We start from the raw sequence: 17,905 nt of genomic DNA, 5'->3' as shown, positions 1-17,905 counted from the left end.
CTTTGATAATTCTGTTTTTTTTTTCACATAGTTTAAGAAAAAATAGTTAACTTTGTTAGAAAAGTAAATTTAAATTGCTATTTTTCTAAAATACCCTCACATTAAATATGGTACAACTTTATGGAAACTTGAATTGATGGTAAAAAAAAGAATCAACTCTCATTAAATGGGATAGGTTTATAATAACAACTACTTAAATTGAATAAGGGTATTTTAGAAAAATTAAAATACAACTACATTCTTCAATTGGAAAGTGAACTACAATTTGGGACAGATGAAAAAAGAATACAGGATTATCAAAGTGGGACGGAGGAAATATTAGATACTCCCTCCGTCCCGTTTTCTTAGTTTTGGTTTTTTTTTCACACAGATTAAGAAAGTGTAATTAATTTGGTTGGAAACATAAATTTAGATTAATAATTTCCTAAAATACCCTTATGCTAATCAATGTAGTCAATGTATTCAATGTATTGGAAAAGCTCAATGTATTCAATGTAGTGGGTTAGTATTTAATAACAATGTATTAATAACAAGATATTTAATAAGGGTATTTTAGACAATTTGAAAGATTACTATATTTCTTAATGGGAAAGTGGACTACAATTTGGGACGGACAAAAAAGGAAAACAAGACTAACAAAGTGGGACGGAGGGAGTATTCTATATGCACTAATTGATAGCAATTAATGGTAAGTTAAACCTTGTCTAGTGAGTGAACAATAAATTACTGCCATATCCTAAAGTCAGCCTTGATTCAGCGCATCGAATGGCGTAAACTTGGAGTTACTGAACCTCACGCCATTGTTGACCAGATGACGAGGTTATAAACCATAAACCTATTAAGTTCCCACTTCAAGGAAACCTACACTCCGACTCCAGTGGAAACTTCCTTGCCACCTAGGGAAAGGCAGCAAAGCGGTGACATCAAAATTCTTTTCTTCATCTATTAAATCAACGTCAAGGCCACTTTCCATCTTGTAGCAACTAGGAACCCGAAACATCCGACTTTGTTCCTTCGTACGCAGACTTCCCCAAGAAAGGATCTTCTCGAGTCATCCATTGCGTACTCCCCAATCCCCCAAGAATCTATATATATACCCCATTAAGGCCTCTCCCAATTCTCCATTGTCAAAAACCACTTCAATTCCAAAACCCACGTCGTTAAGCCTACAACCTTTTTCTCTCTTCTTGTTTTTCCGGATAAAACCGTTTGTTCAATTGATTGAGGATTAGCCATGTCGAGTTTCAGTGCCCCCCTTGCCGAAGCCTATGTCATGAAGAAGAAGTACGAAGAAAAACTGAAGAGGATGGAGAAGGTTGAAGCCGGTCGTGAGGATCAGAAAGGCCATGAAAAAAGTAGTTGTGCTGCTCAAAAAACCAAGAATTCTTCCCGTGGTTTCGTCTCCAGGATGTTCAAGAAAGTCCACCCGAGTTCTGCAGTCCTCCCTTCGTCAGAATCCGCTGTGCAATCTTGAAATGAGTGGAGCTACTGTTGTATATCACGGGATTTTGGTTCTGCTTCTTTGGCTGCCAAGTCCCTGTACATTTTTAACTTGCATCCCATTCTTTGATCCCCTTTTCTTTTCTTTCTTTTTATTTTTTTTGTCCGATTGATGGTCTATGATTATCTTGATTTGTATGGAGTGCATAACAATTATATGGAATAAATAAATTTCTACTTGATTCTTGTACCTGTTCATATATTTCTTTTAGGAAATTGAAGTTCCAATCTTCCCGTGCTTGCATAGGGTCGCCTAAAGGCTGAAGTTAATGTATTGATTTTCCATAATTAATGGAATAAAGGATATCACAGAATTGAGCAGATATTTTGATCAACTCATCAAACGGGTCAGTCACGCATGACGACATGTTGATTGAGATTGAGAGCAATACTTTATGAGGGTTAAGATGTCCTTAAGATGTCCTCATCGTCCATCAATAAACCCCTTGCTTTGCAGTTCGCGAAAATAGCCAAGAATCTTTTTGAAATGGTTATTTTTAGGAGTTTTTGTAAATAAATATACTTTCACGTAAGATTAAAAAAAATGATTGAAAAATATGTTCACGAAAAATATAAAAATTTTTCTGTAAAAAACCAACAATCGAAACAAGCTAGTTGCACACGTTTTACAAGTTGATTTCCTGCTTTTAGAGTCTATGATATTTGAGTTGTTAATAATCTTGGATAATGTATCCGAGAAGGATTACATTCGAATTTGTCATGAAGCAGAGATTTAAACTGAGGATTTAAGCTGGGGGCGTGTTTTTCCATGGAAGAGCGTGAAATGTAATGCCGCGGAGCCTTGATGGAGGAGATGTCCTTGTTTCAAACCGGGCCACAATTTTGACCGCTAAGTTCACAAGTCCCTAACCCTCCACGCGGCATAAATGTTTCTTTTTTTTTTTCTCATTATTGTTTGGACTGTGATTTTTCATGAAAAATTTTTACATTTTTTTTAAATATTTTTTTATTTCACACACATTAAATCGTTATAATATATTTTTCTATAAAAACTCTTAAAAATAGCAATCCAAATAAGGCTGCGTTTGGAGGAAAAGAGAGAGAAAAACAGTCTCCTAGGCCCTCGAAGGATGCTCCCGTGAAAAATTTTCCGCGTGAGAATTGCATAGTTTCATGGAAGTGGAAGACTCCTGTCAACTGTCAAAGATTTTGCAAACGTTATTTCCTGGAAGGACTGATCTTTCAGCTGTAAAGACTAAAGACTAGATCAAAGTGTTTATTCTTGGATTCTCTTATGCAATAAGAGTTGTCAAAGATGAGTCTGGGCTCTTGTAATATTTTATGTTACAATTGTGTACAATTCCATTTTATATGTTAGCTTTGGAACACTTGTGTAGCCAGACTTGAAACTAAAGTCCAAAACTAGGAAAGAAAAAAAAAAAAAGGAAGTACAGTATTACTAATTGTGTGTTTGGACGGGAGATTATTTGTCCAAATATATTTGCTTACATCACCATTATAATTTTCAATACACATTTTTATCTTCTCAATTACCTTTTTATCTCACATACATCACATTACAAAAAGTGTTACAGTAAAAATATCTGAAATAATTTACAATCCAAACACTTTTTAATCTAAAAAACTTGGATAGAGTATTATTTGAAATATTATTTGGAATAATTACTGTAGCACTTTTTGTGATGTGATGTATGTGAGATATATAAAAAGATAATTGAGAATATAAAAAGGTGAGTTGGGAAATGTGTTTACGATGCAAGCGAAAGATTATTTGAGATATTTGTGCTATCCAAACACTTATTGTGAATCCTTTATAAGTTTTGTAATCTAAAACTAGCAAATTGAAATCACAAGCCTTCAAATTTGTGCTGAATTTGAAGTTTTATTCGTATATCCTGTCGTTGTGTTCCATCACTTCACACACCCAAGTCAAAAGAATACTACTACTGCAACATTTCCACAAGAAAGCATCAAAATTTTTGTCCTACACTCTTGCTTGTCCACCACTCAGCTATTGGTGAGTTGGCTGAAGACTAACAGACAAACCATACAGAAACTTCTGACTGGAGTCAAAAATTTGCGTGACCCCCAAGCTTACAGGAATCTGTATAAATTCCACGCCAAGACTGCTCCGAACCTTCACATCACAGTCCAACCCGAACTAAAGATAGCAGTTGTTTACTACTTGTAATTAGTGAATAAGGGTATACCTTAGAATAACGAGCCAATGTCGATGGGTAGTGGTCTTGATCTATCTGAAGTTTATGTAATGAGAAAGCTGCACAAGGAGAAAATGAAGGGAAGGGAGGATGAAGCTGAGGAAGCAGAAGCCCATTGCAGTTGTTGGAGTCGGAAGAAAGTTTCACATCATAGCAGCACTGGTTGCTTCTCCATGTTGCCGTTCAAGAAGGTCCGTCCAAGCGCAAAAAATCCCTCTTCACATTCTTCGCAGCAATCATCAGGGACTAAAAAGAGCTGATGATCAAATGATTTCTGCTATAAGAGATTACATTATTATTATTACTAGTTTTTTTCTTCTTTTATCCTTCCCACCGCCAACTATTAGGCACAAGATTCAAACTCTGAACCTGATAGTAGGAAAAAGCTAAAGAGCCTCCGCCGACTCCGGTGGTTATTATTACTAGTTACTAAAGTTAAAAACATGTCATGTACTATATCGATTATTACCTAGCTGATTGACTGAACATTGAAAGAAAATACAAAGCTGTAGTTTGTCATCAGCAGGAATATAATTGGAATTTGTATGTATGCAATATATATAATTGGTCTGAATTTTCATTTGGTTTGAATCAGGTTCTAACGGGCTTTTTTACTGACTGAGATGGCTTAAATCAAATTTGAAAAATGTTTGGTAATTACGAATTGTAACTGCTCATAGTAACAGGCATTACAGCACATTAACAAGTCCATCTTTATCCGCAGATGATAGCATAGTATATTGTCTGGTTTCTGTGAAGCAAGAATCAAAAGTGTTCCGAGGTATCCTGTTCTCGTACTATTCAAGTAAGCAATATATTATTTTATCCAAAAATAAAAAAAAAAGGGCAAGCAATATATTACTATTTTCATCAGAAAGATCGAACAAGATTGTTTGCAATCTTTTCCTTATCGCTCTAGTTAAGAGTTTACATGAAAATGGCTTGTTTAATGTATGGACCTCATTCATTAATGCTCAAGAATTATCCATTTCTTTTGGGCTTTTGAAGATTTTTGCATATGCGGAGGACATTATCTCCAAATTAGGTATGAGAACACATGTTGTATAAATTAATCCGAGTGGCCGAATCTTCAAGCCTTGAGGTATAAAAAGGGCGATAACTTCACCTGTTGATTACTAAATCACAGAAAATGGCAGAATTTATCAGCCCACCAGAATCTAGATTCTTGCTACGGAAATCTATAGAACTAGATTCCGTTTCTTGTGGTACTCAGAAAAGCTGATGATACATCATCGTATATGAGTGCTTCCATTTTCTATTAACGAATTTCTTGGTATCTAGAATTAAAGTTCTTTTCATGTTAAAATTAAATATCCAACTCAAATTTAGAACTGACAATAGAAAACAGGATCAGTACTAGATTAGCTTTTTCTTTTCTTTTCTTTTTTTTTTTAAGGGTGAGGGATAAAGAAAAAGTGTGGGAGAAAGTCAAAGTGGGGCGCATACAGAAAGGACAAATGAAATATTTGTTAACAGGTGTAGCAGCGCAGCAGGAGATCAAAGGGACATTAAAATTATTGTAATTTGAGGGCGTCAAAATTCAAGAAAATGTATATTGACAAAAGTTGTCTGCTCAAGAAGATTATTTCTATTCTATAAAATGAAGAAATTTTGAATAAAAGGGAAGTGGTGTAAATACTAATTAAGTTGCAAAGTTTTTCAAACACATATATCAGAGAAGACATTAATTTACAAGAGTTGGTGTACACTGCTTTGATTTAGGTCCCGTAGACTGAGTACTTAATATTTGCTACTAATAGTCGGTATTCAGATATCAATTATGAGGAAGAAAAAGTCATTTACACCCGTCTAGCGGCAATTTGTTGGGTAAATTACATATAATCCCCTACGGTTTTGCATAAATGCTAGATGATCATCTTGAGATTTCAAAATAACCACATAATCCTTCTGTAATTTTATATAAAGTAAAAAATGGACGGAATGCACACAGTAATTAACACATACGTTCTAAAAGTACGTGTGATGAAATCATAATTTTCACTTAACTCCCCTATGATTAGCATAAGTATCTATTTTATTTCTCGTAACTTTTGCATTTATTCACGCAATCTCCTTATAATTTTGTATAATATGGCCAAGTTAGGATTTGATTTAGCATTTAAATAAGACTACTATTGATATTTCAACGAATGACGTTATATAGACTATTTTCTATTAAATTTTCAGTTTACATAAAATCATAGAGAGATAAAGTAAATATTTTGAAACGTTAAGGTGGCTATGTGATAATAGATGAAATCATAAAGAGTTATTAGTAATTTACCCTAATTTAATTGGTGTTTGTTTCAAGACGTGATGATGCTGAAAAATTGAAATGCCTCTACTTTTCCATTTGTCTTTGAGACATTCGAGAACTTGTTCCCACACAACGTTAGAGAAAGCCACCAATAAAATTGCCAACGATATGTATTCAAAACAAATGTTTAAAGTACAACTAATGGTGATGCTGGAGGTCAGGGGATCAACCCCTGCCTCCCACAATTTAGTCACAATATGTGGCTGGTCTTAGTTGACCATTTCCTGCTGGTCTTAGTTGACCATTCCCTGCCCCTTCCCTTAGATTAGGTTAGAGTAGGTTATACAACATCTATTTTTGCCGAAAAAAAAAAAAAACTAAAGTTGTACTCCAACGCTATACGCAGATATATGTACGAGGAAGAGCGTAAATGGAAAACACTGTTGCTTGGACTGAAAAAAAGGCGCATGTTCAGCTTATTTAAGCCATCGACTACAGATAATGGTTTGCCGATGAGACCTTTGTCCCATCAAGGTCAAGGACTCGAGTCCCTTACGGTCCATTTGAATTGGTATTTTTGGGAGTTTTTATAAAAAAAAAAGATATAAATTTGATGCATGTGAGATAAAAATAATTAAAAATATGTTAACAAAAAACATAAAAAACTTTCTACGAAAAATCACAATTCAAACAAGAGATGTCTTCATTTAAGTATAATTGGCAAGCACATTTAATGTTTTGTAAGGAAATTTTTTCTAAAGAAAAGTTTTAACATTATTTATAAATATATTTTTTAATCACCTTTTTATTTCATATATATCAAATCATTACAATATATATATTTTTTATAAAATTTTCAAAAAATAGCAATTCAAATGGGACATTTACAATAGTGGGATTTATATAAATTGATTACAACCAAATCCTTCCCAGGGATAATCTTTTCATTCACTTTTTGTAATTAAATCGGCAACATACCTAAATCCATGTCATACTAATAAGGTACAATCCTTTGACGTAATTGATCTGAAGGAGTTAAGTCTAAGTGCTTCTGACTTAAGCATGCTCAACTTTGTTAAAAAAAAAAAATCTCACCTCCTCTTGACACTAATTAATCGCTTAGTATTATCTGAAGACTATAATCTTTGTTCATGGTATTATCAAAACCTTTGTTTCATGATGTCTACTCAATCTTAGCAGTACTTTTGAGAATTCCAACTAAGAGCACACTCGAATGTTTTCTAAGTTCCACTCATACCAAATGAACAACAAAGTAGTTAAATGGCTTATTATCACTTTACTCCCTTAACGTTCGGTATCACTATCAATTTCTTTTTTAACGTTATCTTTTAGTGACTTTACCTCCAAAATTAACGGTCAAACTTAATGGAGTTTGTTAATTAAAGTAAAAAAACATATTTAACGCTTAAAATTATTATCACTTTATCCCCATAAACTATAGCTTTATTATCAATTTACCCCACAGAGTTATCTTTTAGACAATTTATTCCACCATTAAACCAACTTAGTAAGTTAAAGAAGTTTAGAAGAAAGTACCCTCCTCATTGGATAATAAAAATAATAAAAATTTTAAAGTGGCTCTTCTTCTTTTTTTATTATCAAGAAAAAAAAACAAAGTGTTAATCTCTTTATTCTTGACAATCTTATTAATATTAAAAAAATAGAAAAATGGGGAGGGGAGGAGAGAAAGACATAGAGAGAGAGAAAGATTTCAATTCTCTTTTTTAAAAAAAATACACAAATAAGAAAGAATTAAATACTTTTACTATTTTAAAATTATTTTACTTTTTTATTTACCACCAAATTTCAATCCTAATCTCGACAACTTTAAAGTAATACGATAATGTTGGACTCTTCTTTATTTTCTTTATTTGTAGAATTTAATTTTCTGTCTCTTTCTTTCCTATTTCCTTTTCTTTTCATAGTATTAATAAGTGTGAAAAAGAAATTTGAGAAAACCCTTTTATTTTTATATTTTTGGATCTCTTAAAGTGAAAAAAAAGGAAGAATAATTATTTTTAATTATATATAAAAGGGAAAATATATTTCAAAATTTTTTTACCATACTAGCTAGATTAACGACGGGATAAAATGTCTAGAAAATAATGTTAGGAATTAAAGTGATTATATCACTATAATTTTAAGGGATAAAATGATAATAACAATGTGATAATGCTATAGAATAAAGGGGTATTTTTGTCCAAATTTTCTTAACATGTTGAATTAAATTACTTATAGGGATGAAATGACTAAAAGATAACATTAGAGGATAAATTGATAGCAGTGATATAATTTAAGAAGGTAAAGTGATAATAACCTTAGTTAAATTGTAGTAATATAATCTAGGGTAAATTACATTTTAACCTCTTGTGGTTTAGTATTTTTATACATAATCCTCCTATAGTTTCAAAAACTATATATAACCACCTAATAATTTGGATTAAAGTGTCAAACTAATGGAAATGACTATTCGTAACGAAACTTTTAAAAATATCGAAATTACCCTTATTTAAAAATTAAAATGGTTGAAGTGACCAAAATATATAAACATAATATACATGACGCACTATAATATACATGACGCACTAACCCCGTATGATTTTATGTTTTACCATATAACCCCTTTATAGTTTAATGTTTTGTCATATAACCCCTTATGATTTTCAAAATATACACATAACATTTCCTGTGGTTAATAAATAATTTTTAATTTTACATAAGGGCATTTTTGATATTTTAGGTGACTCCGTTATGGATTGCAAATTTGGTTACTTTAATACTTTAATCCAAACTATGAGAGGGTTAGGTATAACTTTTGAAATCATAGAGAATTATATACAAAAATACTAAACTATGAGGGATAAAGTGTAATTTGCCCTGTACTCTAACAACTCAAACTCCAAATTCAGCTGGGGCCTTGCTCGAGCCCCTTTTTCCTTTTTCTTTTAAATTTAACTTTTCCGCTTTGAAGAAAGTGTGACAAAAAGCAGGGAAACATCAATAAAGCACTAGTATTAGAGCATCCTTTCATTTCATCATCATCTGTGCTAATGGGCACCACGTGGAATCAACATTCAACCTCCTCGAAAGCGAGGACAAATGCTTTAATACGCAGACCGCACTTCTGGCCGGAGCCAGCAATGGCGTGCTCGAATTACAAATTTAACGAATCGAACCTTGAATCGGCTTTTCTGTTTTGTTTTTAATTACATTGGTTGATCACCCTCTTAGTGCAACACTAGACTCTTAATGATTAAATCAGTTGTCAAATTTTACAGCTGTGTTCATTATCTCACCATTGGAATGGAAGTATGGTGCTTTTTGCGGTGATTTGGGAGTGAGGTGCTTTTGGTAAAAAAAAAACACTTTTGAGTGATGTAAATGCTTTTGAAGCATTTAGTGAATATCATTAGATGATTTTAGGAGTAAACTTTTGGTGTTAAAAGCGTTTTTAGCAAAAATTCAAAAAATTTGGTGTTTTTAATATAGTTTTCACATTTGAAAAAAAAAATTAAATATTAAAATTTGTCATTTAATCCTACATTATGAACTCAATAAAGAGATAAATAAATACATTTAATAAAATTTAAATTACATATTAACCCATGCAATGAATACTTATTGAAATATGTATGTAACTAACAGATTTGAAGGTACTTAAACAAACATTTAATAAGCATTTTTATGAAAAAAATTTATTAGGTGAAGTACTTTTCAATAAGTCATTGCAACTTTAAACGGGCTTAATTCATTATCTTTTTTCATAACTATAGTTATTAATGACAATTGAAATTTAAGAAATTTGATCGAATTGATGTGATATTAGAACATTAAGAACCCTCCACTAAAGATTACAGGCATTTAGAAGACAAAATTTTAAGTTGATCAATTTGATATGAACATAAATTCCATTAGAAGAATGATCAGTAGATGAGGGTATTAATAAAGGAATAGGCATTAACTTGACAGCTTTGAGGTCTATGAGATCCATTGTTCAACTCTCAAGCCCTCACATGCTCCCTAGTTCAACTCTCAAAATCAAAACTCTGTGCTTTTCCTTTTTTATAAATTTTAGAGTTTCACCTTGAATTTAAAAAAAATGAAAGAATATTATCTTACCTAATTAAAGATTACTAGAGTTATTTATGGTGCGAAGACATCTGAGTGCCAAATGACCAATATTTAGCTGCAACGCCACCTCAGATTTTGTCACATGATACTTTTTCATTGGGTGCTCGTACCATATTTGATTATTCATGGGATATGGTTTCCACTTGAAAGCCAAAGTGCCCGTCGGTGTCGCCCAAGGCCCCGTTCGTAACAAAAAAGTACGGTTTCTTGACTACAAATAGAGCCATAAAGAAGTTGCAACCCTCGCAACTCCCCACAACAGATATCAAATTCTTTTTCTCTAATTGATTCTTGCTTCGTCCACAAAAGTTGTTCAGAAATCATCACCATGTCCATAGCTACTGGTGGCATGGCAGAGGTATATGCTATGAAACGGCTGCATAAAGAGAAGATCAAAAGAATGCAGGGTGTACGTATTCAGGAAGTAGCTGAGCATAATCATCCTGCAGAAAAGACCATTTCTGGTGGTTGCTTCTCCTTGAGGATGTTCAAGAAGATCCATCCAACGAGTCTGCCCTTATCAGGATCTCCTAACTAGCTTAGCAAATAAGTTCCCGTGGCCGTATACATTGCCCCGTGAAAGACAGCTCTGGTTCCGAGTCCATCAACCTGTTGCCATTATTTTCCTGCTTGCAATTCAAATAGGTTTTTGGTAAGAGTTTTGAGAGTGTCTTAGATTAGTATCTATGTGATCTGTGTGATGTTTGATAGTATTTCATTATGTGCTTGTCCCAAAAGATGTATGGTTACGATGTTGAAGTTTACCTACCTGATTTGTTTAATAATCAATATATCTGGTTAAGTTGCAATTAAATTAAGTTCACTTGGGGTGATCGATCAATTAAATTGGTTTGATAAATCTGTCTCCATGTAGAAAGCAAACTAAGAAGTACACCTTCCATATATCCCAGCTTTACTTCTATTGCTTGCATGTCTTTATATTTCCGCAACTCAAAAAAAATGCATCCAGCCAAAGAGCTGGAAAAGCACATTTTAGTATCATATCAACCATTATCAAATTTACCCCAACTAAATTTGTACTTTTTTTTCGATTTTGTTATTATTTTTTGGTTTCTTTGAGTACAGCCCTTGAAATGTTTTACTTTTGCACATCTACGTTCTGTTGATTATGAAAAGTAAAAGGATAGACTCATTTGAATGAGAAGAAAAATGACAGGATAGCAAAATGAGTCATCCTTTTGCTTGTAAACTTTTTTTGTTGTCTATCTTAATTTTCGTAAAACTAAAAAACCCAAGACAGACTTGAACGCTGTTTCTTGCATGTATAGGACAGCGTTTATGAGAAAGAAAAGTAATCAATTTAGCAAAAATGGAAGGAAAGTGAAAGAAAAACAAGTCGGGACAAAAACTAACGAAACAAAAAATCAGTCAAGAGAAAGGGAAACTCTTTTAAAAACCTCACAAGCAACAATAGAAGAACCAAAAACCAATAAAACAGTAATATATTGCAGAAATAGAACAGCGATGACACTATTCCAATTCTTTAGGCTAGAACCTTAGCTATTGTAACTCCATTTGATCTTGTTGGTCGTCTTCAGCTGCTTGTTCATGCCGGTTTTTTTTTTTTTTTTTTCACTTTATCAATTTCAGCAGAAATATCTAGCTTGTAACTTTGAGTGTTACATATGGCCTTCTGCTCCATCTCGAGTGACGTTTTCCCCTAAAGGTCTATCCCATGTCATTTTGCATCCATTTTAACATTTTTTTCACTTCATCTTTTTTGCCAATCTTCAGGACCTCAAAAAAAAAGTTCTTTTAACTGCTAAAAATACTCCTAATGTGTTTGATAACTAATTTCTCGTAATTTAAAGAGTCCAATTTTTGGTAATTTAAAATCATTTTTTAAAAAAAATACTTGTATCAGAATTGTTTTTTTATAAGTTACTGCAATTTCAAACAGGCCTAAAGTGTGTAAGTTTCCCTTCTTTCAAAAAGAAAAAAGAATTTGCCACAACTTACGTTATGGTCTTGAACATACATCGAGTCACTCTTTTTTTTTTTTTTTTCCTCCTTTCATTTTTTTTTTTGGTTTAAGGAAACTGAGGAAGAAAAAGCAACAATGATTGATTTAAAAATTTCCCTACCAATTGAGTTTCACCTTTTTATATTTCCTTTACCCTAAAAAAAAACCTTTATATACTTCAAAAATAATTTTGGGACCACGGAAGTCAAACAGTGTCGAACAACAAATGAGGCCCAATAATTTCTTTTGCAGTCTCCCCATTGTTTTGCTCCCTCTCTCCCAACAAAAACAACGCAAGCCCTACAACCTTTTTTTTTAACGGATGGAAGGGAGATGGTTTTCTTCCTTTTTCATTTTTTATTTTCATTGTTAAGTACGTTATGCTATGCATTGAAGGATAAGGATAAGCCCACCCATAAAAAAAAAAAAAAAAGAGATAAGCGAAATATCCAGTTCTTTATCATTTCCAGTCATAATTAAGTACTTCACTAATCAAGTGGCTAGTTTTTTAACTAAATCCTTCCATCTAGTGGTTAGTTTTTGGGAAAAAAAGTCTCAATGACCCTTCAACTTTTAACCAAATAAAATTTTAGCCCTTCAACAATTATAAAGAAACTTTTGGCCTCCAATCTATGAATAGTGTAAATTGTTAACCCTTCTGTGAATTTCAGCCGTTATGAGTAACGGAAATGAGGGCATTCTTGTCCATGTAGAAATATTAATCAGTAAACTCAAACTCCTGCTAAAAAATAAAACCATTTTCTCTAATGAAATCTGTAAAATCAAACTTCTCCTCAACTTTAACAATGCTACCCAAATGCAACAAATCCTATGACGCCTATTTAAAGGACAAAATTAAAAAATTAAGAAATTTCAAAGATTCCAAATTTTTACCGCCTAAAAGTCACTCTTTAACACAGATATGTACAAAACTTATAAAACGAACAAATGGGTTTTTTGAATCTTACAAATGCAAATAAAATCAACATATTTACAAGGGAAAATGATCGGTTTCGTCCTTCACATTTCACAAAAATATTCTTTTCATCCCTCACTTTTTAAACGAAGCAATTTCGTCCTTGACATTTAAAAACTGAAGTTCTTATATCCCTGAATCCAAATTTCAATCTGAATCAAACCACCAATCAACCTGATTAGAAATTTTAGAGGTGTAATTGGTAGATCACTTGGTTAATTCAACATGATATTCATGTAAAATTTAATGAACTCAAAAATAAAAAATAAAAAATTATAACATAAAAAAGAACGATTAATCTTTCCTACATTATCATTGTATATACTGACGGTTTTATGTACCGCCATATCATTTCAATTTAAATTTAAACACCAAATTTTATATTTATGATACACATCTAGATTCGCAAACTGATATACTAACGATGTATGAAAAGATTTACCCAAACAAAACTCTACTATTCCAAGACAAAGAATGGCCTTTTATGTTATAATTTATATCTTTTTGGATTAATAAATGTCATGTGAATATGATGAAATTGACCGAGTGATCTATCAATTCTATTTTTAAAATTTATTATTGGGTTATTGAATGGTTTGATTCAGATTGAAAATTAGGTTCAGGGATATAATAGTTTTAATTTTTAAATGTCAGGAACAAATTTGCTTCATTTTAAAAGTGAGGGATGAAAAGAATATTTTTACGAAATGTGAATGATAAAACATGTCATTTTCCCTATTTACAATCATTAATTTTATACCATATGAAACTCTTTAGGGGTGACCCCCTGGAAGGTAAAAGTAATAAGCATTGTAGCTTCAAAGCAAAAGAAAAACAATAGCTGATGGGTCCGATGACATCCATAGTGGGTTTTCCAAATCCAATGATTCTTTAATCTTCTTTCCATTATCTTGATTGGAATTCTTCACTTTCTCAAGAAACCCATCCTTCATCTTTTTCCTTTTCTTAAGAAACCCATCCTTGATAGAAGCATGATACAAAAGATGAGAAAGGAGAAAAGCAAGCATAGAGAAGAAAGCATCAATTGCAAAGATCCATCGCCACCTCCTCTCTCCATTGCTGAATATTTTTTTTTGTCTTATTGCTATCTCTCTCTCTCACTCAATTTCACATGGAGAAAAGTGCATAGAGGAGGAGGTACATAAGGTTTGGTTTCAGATCCACTTAATTGTGTGAAAATATTAAAAAGAGAATGAAAAAATGGGATTTTTGAGGTTTTTTCCTGTGTATATTTGTGAGTTAATGTCCATTTTGATTGAGGTGTCCATTGATACTTTGGATATTCGATTAATATTCCTGAATGGACAAAAATGTCCTCATTTTTGTCACACATAAACGGCCAGAATTCACAGAAGGACCAGCAATTTACATTATTGATAGATCGGGGGCCAAAAGTTTACTTCTAATTATTGAAGGGCTAAAACCTTATGTAGTTAAAAGTTCGTGAGCCATTGGGACTTTTTTCCCTTAGTTTTTAAACCTTTCTTTATCAACTCCACTCACAAAAATTCTTATTTAGGCATATGCTCATTGCCCGCATTACGAAAAGTACCATTTTTAATATGGCAGAAATCACCATATCGAAAATAGATATTAAGTACTAGGGATAATATCAGAACCTCTCATGAGGTATCTCTTAATATTACTTAACATTCTTAAAATTTTAAAGATATCACTTACTTCACTTATCTTTGTTATTGGTGTAACAAAATTTTTAAAAATCCTAAAAATACCATTTGCTCATTTTGCTTAATAAATATACTCCTAAGCCAAATTATTTACTCCCAAAAAAAAAAAAAAACCATCTAAGAAACAATTGTTAGTACTACCATAACATCATAAAATTATAGTCCATAAAAATATAAATTTGAAAAATTTAAAAAAATATTTGCAAAGATGCACACTAGCATCAATTCTCTATTTCCTACTATTTGTCTGAAAGCACATTGACATTCCATGACCACGATGATAGTTAGCAAAAGAAAGGAAAACGTGAAAATCAGATAAAAATCTTTATAGCCTGTTAGACATCTACACCCCAGAAGTGTGTTGAGGGGGGGAAAATTCCAAGTCCTCTCCAATTCGGGGACCCTACTTAAGAGATTTATGTTTCCCACGGCTTCTGCCATTGTTTTTTCAATTGTCTTGTGGGCATTTAATGTGTCTCCCACTTAGTCCAAATAGTTCCCAGATTTCAGAAAAACAAATGCCTCATTCATTTTATTGCAACACAGCCAAGAAACCTATAACACTCTGATCAGTATATATTTCACAATCAAACCTCCAACCTCCCCATTCTTCTATTCTACTAGCACAATTCTTAGCCTTCTTCTTTGCCCTCTAATCCAGCTATCATGTCAACTCCTAGCATTGGTTTTGCAGAGATCGTGGTAATGAAGAAGCTTCAGAAAATGAAGATGACAAAAAAAATGGAAGAGCTGGCAGCCGCTTCTGGATCAGGAAAAGTGGTCCATGCTGATCATCATCATGGCAATCATCAAACTGGGAAGCCCACTTCTGGCAGTTGCTTTTTTGCCATGTTCAAGAAAATCCACCCCTCTGGTGATCATGCAGTCTCTGTTTCGGAGATTCCTAGGACTTGAACTAACGTACTAGCCACTTTTTTTTTTTTTTTTTTTTTATTCCCAGAGGAAATGCTACTAGTAGCATGCAGTTAATGCTAGCATGCCTTCTCTATCCGTAGTGTCCTTTTTCTTTTTGCAAATTTCTTTTCGCATTTTTTGAATATTGGCCCTTGTTAAGTCTTCTCGATCTGCATCTTAAAATTTAGAAAAAGAGCAAAACAAAAAAGATGTAATTACCGTTCGTTGTTTACTGCTGGCTAAGCCCTTTATTGTTTTCTTTTTCTCGTATTCAAATTCCAAGTTAGCAATGCCTAATGTCTTTGAAACCCAAAAGGGTGAAAAAGGGCCTTTTTGATATTCCAAATGCTGTATTCCAAGAAGTTATTGCGAGTGACTAGGAAATTTTCGTTTTTATTTCCATTCAGTGCTCCATTTTCTAGAAATAAAGAATTGTTCTAAAGAAGACTCTGATGCAGAAAATGAACTGATGCAATGCAACGACTGCATAAACTTCACAAACACACACACACATATACACACTCTCTCTCTCTCCAAAAACAAAAGGTATAATTTTAGAAACCTCTCCTGAAATTTATAACAATTTCACTAAATTTCCTTGAAGTTTTAAAAATTATATTTACTTCCCTCGTCCATTTAAAATGACAATAAAAAAACTAGTTTTAACATTTTAATAAAATTTCTTGTTGGGCATGCTTATACAAAAGATAGATTTTATAATTATTTAATCTTTTCATTTTCTCTTCTTATTTCTCCTTTTTATATTTTGGCAGTAAAACCATAGAACTATTAACATTGACCTTAACCTCTATGATTATCAAATGTTGGACTAGTGATATATATATATTTATATTTTCCTTAACAAACTTTGAATGTGACCAATTTTTTTTAATCAAAAGTAACAATAACTCAAAAAGAGAGAACTACCAAATTTAAAAATCCACAAATTCTACAAGAATTATGACGACGCTCTCTTCAGCAACATAAAAGGAATATATATATATATATATCTATAGAAAAGTACCATAATATCGTATCATAATGATAGAATTATTGTTGTTGCTTATCAAACAATAAATGAGCATTAGAAACTTGACACTCTTCTCTTAGATTTGTATTGAACACTTGACATTTTTCCTTTACATTTGTGTTGAATTATTTTTCAATGGTTTGGAATGATCAGTAATTTAAACTTTATAAACTAAGGACATTTTAGGTTTTTCATTTAAAATTTTGACCAAGTTTAAGGCTTTGTTACAAAAATGTCAACCTAAGGGAGGTAAGTATAATTTTTAAAATCTCGAGACAGTTTAGTGAAATTGTCACGAACCTCAGGGAAGTTTCTGAAATTATCCCAAAACAAAGCCTAGTCGACTTTGTGATGTAATGATGACGTCCATATCTTGGCCTGACAAAGCTTTAACCGCAACACCGACAACGATGCAATGACTGGGAGTAGGCACCTACTCTTGTCGTGCTGATGTCTTGGGCTCTTGATGACACGGATCGCACCCAACCTCCACGACATGGATCGCACACTGTATATAGTAGTCCTGACTCCTGACACATTTTTATTGTGGTGGAGCGGCTGTTCAAGTACGCTACGTTCATCTGAAAACAAACAATCCGTGACATTAAGAAACTACTCGGCAATTGCAAGTTTCGGTTAATGACTCAATTGGGATATCATTTGACATTGGATTTATGTAACCAAATGTAAGACATAATTAGGATGAAGTTTGTTTTGATTATTACGTTAGTTTTCTCTATTCATCTTGTTGTTTATCGACAATGATCGTTTTAGTGCATCCTCCACTGTTGGTATAATTTCTAGAATCATGGAATGCATAAACTAATTTATGAAGCGAGAAATTTACTAACTCATTGATATCACAAATAAACTTATTACTAGAAGATGAGAGGGGAGGATTGGATTGAGTGGTAGATTCTAGATTCAAGACCTTCAACTTATTAAAAAAAAAAAATGGAGAACAATCAGCAGTGAAAGATGAAATTCACATATATTCACACATAGTGAAATTTGAGTTTAAAATCTCCGACTCGTGGGGATTTAACTTTGATCGCTAAATCAAAATCTAACAAATTAGTGTATGGTGTTAATTGCAATTGAAACGGACGATTGCAAAGGCCTTGAATCCCTTCGTCTGAACATGCTTCTCCAATAAAAGA

This window comes from Coffea arabica, chromosome 10e, assembly GCF_036785885.1.
Source record: "Coffea arabica cultivar ET-39 chromosome 10e, Coffea Arabica ET-39 HiFi, whole genome shotgun sequence".
NCBI lineage: Eukaryota > Viridiplantae > Streptophyta > Magnoliopsida > Gentianales > Rubiaceae > Coffea > Coffea arabica.
The sequence above is the reverse complement of the archived record's forward strand: the minus strand, read 5'-3'. Positions refer to the sequence as shown.